This window comes from Sylvia atricapilla, chromosome 10, assembly GCF_009819655.1.
Source record: "Sylvia atricapilla isolate bSylAtr1 chromosome 10, bSylAtr1.pri, whole genome shotgun sequence".
Taxonomy (NCBI): Eukaryota; Metazoa; Chordata; class Aves; order Passeriformes; family Sylviidae; genus Sylvia; species Sylvia atricapilla.
Window position 1 is genome coordinate 8,290,241 of NC_089149.1, and position 6,625 is coordinate 8,296,865.

Here is a 6,625-nt window from a genome sequence, read left to right on the forward strand (position 1 = left end):
AGTTTTCTGCAGTGTATAGAGAGAATGTATGTGCCTCTATTCAAAGTATTTTTATCTTGTGCTTTAATTTAAGAGCTCCTGATAATAATTGTTTCTGAGTCTTAAGTAGTTGGGTTTTTTGCTATCATATTCAGCATTTATTTGTAGCTCATTACTCTGATTAATTTAAAAGTAACAAAGTAAGAAATCAGGAAAATCCTAATTTCAAAGCAGGCAGGTACTTTGGTGCTCAGGAACTACCCAATTACTGGTAGTTCTTCTTTCATTGCCTTTTTTTTTTTTTTTTTTTTTTTCCTCTCAGGTCTGTGTTACCATTTCTAAATGTATTCTGATATATACTTTTCCATAAATTACAAGACTGCAGGATTTTGTATGCCATTATTTCCTTTATTTCAGTGGGATTTAAAACAATTAAAGCACTGATTTAATTTATGTACTAGTAACAAATAAAGACTCAGTAAATGACAAATTCTGAGAGGACTTTATTTGGATATAATACTGTGTATATCTTAAGCTCAGAATTCTCTTTTTTCACCTTTCTGTCCAATAAAGCTGAGTTATCACAAAGATGATTTTACAGTTAATTACCCAAAAGGAGTTCTCTGATTTCCTTTAATATTATTCATTTGCATTGCTAATAATTATCTCTTCTGGAAATACAACTTTGTACCCCCAGGACAAATTTTTCTGAAATAATTGTGGACTTGTGTTTACTAATTTGCATCACATCAGAATTGTCTTTGCTGATTTCCTGGGCTAACAGACTGTGTATCTCCATGCAGAAGGAAGGAGAGTGAAGTGAGAACTGTAAAGGACTGCTGCTTCAGAACTGCTGTTGCCATAGAGCTGCTAACGAGGAAAAAAACTGCAGCATGGATTTCTTGTGCTGTTGAAGGTAAGATGAGGGCACAGCAAAGACTGTAGGAGGGGGAGGGGAGGCGAGGCAGAGGGAGGGAGAGGAAGAAGAAAGTCTGCGTCCTTGCTGTCTAAAAAAGGAAATTCAGTGTCAGTGTTCATGAGCAGAACTGCTGGTGCAGAAGAACAAAGCTATCTCAGTTGTTTAGGGTAGCAGGAGTGATGAGCAAGCAAGCACACTCCCTTGCTTTCAGGAGGAAATGCTGCAAAGAAAGGAGGGAGAAGAGTGACTTTTTCCTTTAGAAAATACTCACTGCTGCTTCAAGGTAGCTGCTTTTTGATACTACTTTGGCATTAACGTTATTACCCTGGGTAAAGACAGCCATGAAAAATCTCAGTAGGGAGATAAACAAGAAGAAAAAGTGATGGTAAAAATTCAGATAACCTTGAGCTGATGAATGCAATTTGTATGTATTAAAATGTCTCAGTTGTTACATTCAGCTGTGCAGTGTCAAAATGCAAGTGAAATTATGTTTTTTATGGTAAGATTTTTGTGATATGTTGATGTGGTATCAACCTTTTATCAATGGTCTTTTGTCTCCTGTTATCTAAGTAGATGCCTTTTGAGTGGAAATGTATAAGAAATAAATAAAAATTAATATTAGAATACTCAAGCATACTGACTATAGAACCAACATCACACATGCTTTCTCTGGGATCTCTTTAATGGGGTGAGCTTTTAGGACTTCAATATCCTTGCAGATTTATCTGCAACACATTCATGCAAAAGCTGCTGCTGCTGTTTCTACATCTGTCTATCATGTTACATATTTTTGCTATCCTTGACCAGCTCCTTCTCCCAGTCCTTAGGCTGTTTCTGAGGCAGCTGAACCCGTGTGCCCTGCACAGCAAAACCAGCACACCTGCCATGTTTGCACGGTGGGGCCTTGAGGAGAATAAAACAAACTGTGGAGGCAGCGATAACACTGTCTTCGCTCTGTTGATACTCCTGTGTTGATATTGCTTAACCATCTGTTTGCTGTGTTATTGAGTGTGCTTGGAGAGATCAGCCCTTTCTCACAATTCCTTGTTTTGCACTTTACCACCATATATCAAATAGTGCTTGACTGTTCTTCTGGAGTCTGTTTGCAGTTCGGGTCAGAGTGAATTTTTTTCTGTAGCAGCTGGGTAGTAAATGAGGCTGAAAATGTTAGGGATTCAGATTTTTATTTTTAGTATTACCATTTCTCACTGTGAAATTGTTATATTTGAGTGTATAGAGGGTTTAGTCTCCTCCTCTGGACAATTGATAGTGCCTTGCTGAGTGAATAATTGTGTTAAGACTGATTTCCACAGAGCATTAGGTGCTGCATTTCAGAAGAGATCACTGAACTTCTGAGTCAAACCAGTTTGGGTTCTTCAGAGACATGAGGTGATTATTCACACAAGTATGACTGTATAATAAACACCTCTTTGTAGAATAAGTGCTAAACAAGGAATAGATGGGCCCTTTGCAGACAAAAATGTAGTTGCCTTATATAAATATTTAGTGGATGGTTAGTGCTGCAGTCTAAGATCAATGTAGTAGTAGTTCTTCATTGGCAAAGGGGTGGGCAGAAGCACAGTGTCGCTAAATGACAAGCTATTCTAATAAATTTCCGAACAGTGTGAATATTTATTTATTGGTTCCAGTTGATGGATTGATGGTGACTAGTATGTGGTTACAGTGAAAAAGAACAGAGCTACAGTAGTGCTGATACAGAAATGTCTTGAGTGCACTCACTTTATAACCTTCATATTGCTGCTGTTCCTGTGCCAAACTGTCAGCTCCAACCCACAGATCTATCAGCTTGAGTCAAAGTTTCAGAGGCATCTTGGTTGTCTTTATGATAGAAAAGCAGTTTTATGAAGCTGAACAAGACAGAGGAGTTGTTTGTAAATCTACTAATCTGTCCACATGTTTGTACTGAATTCTGAAAAAAGAGGTGGTCTTGTAGTTTATGTTTGGTTTGTTTGCTTCTTCCACCTGGTTTATGTTGTGGGAGTGATCAAGAGAAAGAGGAAATATGGCAAATATTGCCCAGAACACTCTAATTTCTGTAGTTGGGCCAGGAAAAAAAGCTGTTAAGCCACTACTGCTGCTGTGGTTAATGCCAGGACTTGCACCAATTCCCAAAACACTGTAAAATATAAAAGCTACTTTGATGGCTAATGCTGCCCATAATTACCTTTTTGAGGTGTTGCACTGCTCAATTTCTATCTCAACCACTCCAAGTAATACCAGCTTTCCACACGGTAGCCTGTGGCTGAGTGGTCCAAGGCCTGATTTTTGAAATGCTGAGTACCCATAATGCTGTTTAAGGTTAATGGGAGCACAGACTTCTCAGCAAAATGTAAAATCAGGCTTCTGCACTCAAACAGGAGATTTTAGTTTAGCAGTTACAAGACTGCTTAAATGATCAGTCTGAATTCTGGATTCCTTCTGGAACTGATTTTCTTTTGCAGAGCCGGAGTTATGTTCCATTATACCCCTTTGTTTTTAGTTATTCTATGAACATTACTACTCTTCAGTCAAAATACAGCTTGTAGAACAACTGGCACATGAAAAGAAGAGAACTCAGTTATGGTAGATTTACTTCTTCATAACGCTGTATGGCATTAGCCTTTTTTTTCCTGTTGGATTAAATGGCAAGAAATTAACTTCTGCTGACGTGCTTAAGGGTTAGAATAAGAAATAAAACAATGTTCCTTTACATTTGTCTGGTGGATTTTTCAAGGCACTGCACTTGAGTGTTTTGGGCATGTAGGTCAAGTCTTTCTTGAAACATGCAATTGCTCCTTTTGATATTCTGTTGATAAGCATTATGGTTCCCTAGCTTGAAATCAATAATCCTCAATTTTTTGTCTAGCCCAACTGTTGGAGTTTGCTTATAGTAATCTAAGTTTCAGTTAAAAATACATCCTTGTTCATTCTCTGCCTTAGTCAGATTTGTTTTGTTCACTTGTTTTTTACTCAAACTGTAGTATTTCTTCTGTTTCAAGCCAAGTGGTCTGTTGGATCCTGTGATAAGTACATCCAGTGGAAGGTGGAGAGGCATCCACCAAATTCATACAGGCCCTCTTATGAATATATTTTGTCTTTGCATTATTAAAACAAATATACTCCTTTGGCATGACTGGATTCTGCAAGGCATTCTGATTTTCAGTTTGAGTAAGGTAAGTGTTTTAATGCCTGATCTTCAACCTACAGATCAGCACTATCAGTAGTCATGACAGAAAAGAAAAGAATCACTATGAGGTTTCTAATCTCTGTTACTCCATAGTGATAGGAGTTACTCATTTGAAGGCCATGTTTGGGTTTTCAGTGGGCAGCAGATTAAAATCATTGCAGGAGGTGAAGTCTTACAGTACTCATTGTAGCAAGATGCCTTACCTAACTAGAAAAACCTTCACTCTTTACTCCTTAACATACCCTTTCTCTTTTTTTAGAATGCAGTAGAAACATTGTGTTATTAATTACATTTTCTCAAATGAACTTGCACATAAAATTTAATTAAAACCATGGGAGCTGCATTACACTAATGTGGTCTTGTAAATACAGCAGAATTAGGAGTTGTGGGTGAGTAGCTGGTTCCAGAATTCTATCCCCATTGTTATTTTCAAAGAATATTCGAGGAATTTGTACACTGGATTTGGTGCAGCTCTGTCTACATGACAATGGCCATGTAGTATTGTCATTTTTAATTCTGTAGCTGCTTATACTAATTTATCCTCAGAGCTGTTATTCCTAAATTGGGAGCAATTAGCTTGCTGGCTGAGAGACCTGAGAAAACAAAGAAAGAAATGTAAGGATGTAAGGGTTCTTACATCCTATCAGATTGCAGTGTTCATCATTAATGCTTCACATGTTCTGATGTCAGGTGTTTGCACAGCTCTCTCCTGTGACTTACGCTGTGTGAACATAGCACTAGAGGATGATTGGAACTGCTGATTGTGATGAAAAGGTCGTGTCTGAATTGTGGCAAAAATCCAAAAATCCACCCATAGTAAAGCTGAGGAATTTTTCATATGGTCAGTTAAAATATATGTTTTGTCCCATTGTCACAGATGGAATGAACAAGGGAGGGAGCACATTAGATTCAGACAGCTGCAGAATGGCCATCATGTGGCTGTGGATGTCAGCAGTATGAGTAAACAGAGGTTTAAATCAGACATATTTTCATACCCCAGACTCCTAGTTCCGATTATCTGTATCAGTAAAAATGCAATATTTCTGCTGTGGGAGTAGCCCTTATATTTCATATTCATGAAATTACATTTAGAGTGTTATTTATACACTTTGCTTAAAGTAAGTAACTGGCAAGCGTAGAAGCTCTATTGCTAGAGCTTAATATTTAAAACAGATTACACAGATGGGGTGTTTTTAGCTACGGTGTTACTCACCCAGAAGAAACGCTGAGTGTTAAGCTTGCTAAACCATTCCTGGCAATGACAAACCTGACAAAATTTGGCGAGCATAAGCCCTGTGACAAAAGATCTGCCATCTGCTGGCCAAGGAGGAAAGTGCTCGTGAGGCGCTGCGGGCCCTGGATAAAGCGCCCCAGCGTGATGCCAGCAGGAGGAGAAGCTGCGAGTTTTGCAGAGCTGTTCAGCGGCTGAGCTGGAACAGGCCTGGTCAGGAGTTTTCTCACAGCAGATTCTTCCACCCGGAAGTGCTGGTTTGTGATAATTGAAACTTTCTGTGGGAACGCGTCAATAAGAAATTGAAATGTTCCATTCTAAAAATATCCAAATGATCTGTTCAGAATTTTTAGACATTAAACACTGATTTTTGTTCCAGAATGATTTTTTAAAGTAATTACTTTTGTAAATTATATGAACAAATTGAAATTTTTATCTTTCTGTAAAACAATAATGAAATCTCAGGTCATCATTATAGCACGTGGTAAACGACCACGTGGTCCTGTGTCTCACTACTCATGGTTGTGTATGTGTGCTCTGTGGGAAGAATACATCAAGGGTGTCTTTTCATTCAGATCAGAGAAACTGGAAATGGGAAGAAAACTTCGTTTCTCTTATATTTGCATCTTTATGTCTTTTTTGTAATTTTGCATTAATTACTTAAATTGCTACTGCAATTTAAAGAAAAACTGTTTTGAGCTTATACTCTTGTTAATAATTAAGTATACAGAAAGAGTTTTCAGTTACAGCCAAAATAATACCAATCAAATATTCAGAAGAAAAGAAGTAGAGAACTAAAGATAACTCTCAGGGATTTCATTTGCGTAGCTTGGGAAGTTTAGCTTTTGTCAAAACAAGATGATAGCCTTTGCGTATTATGCTGCAAGGAAAGGAATTAATTAAAAAGTCTGGATTTGATTAGATGGATCCAGGAGTTATTATTGTTGTATCTTTCTTTAAAATTTGACTCCAGCTAATTTGTATGACTTCTCAATGATTATTTTTGGGAAGAAAGGAAGTATAATGGTCCTGATACCATCAGTCAGGACAGGTATCTGTCTGTCTGTCTCCATTCATCCCTATATGGCAGCCACTAGGGATGTGTAAAAAAAGTTCAGATGCACACAACCATGCTGAATTTATACTCATAGGCACTGTTTCTAATTTTAGATTTCCTTACTTTTTCAATACATTCTAATGAATATCCTAATGCAATTAGAAAAAAAGCAACCAGGCATTGAAAACAAGAGGTGTGTGAAAACAAGAGGTGTGCCTACACTGTCAGGGAATGCTTAGATTCAGGCAGCAT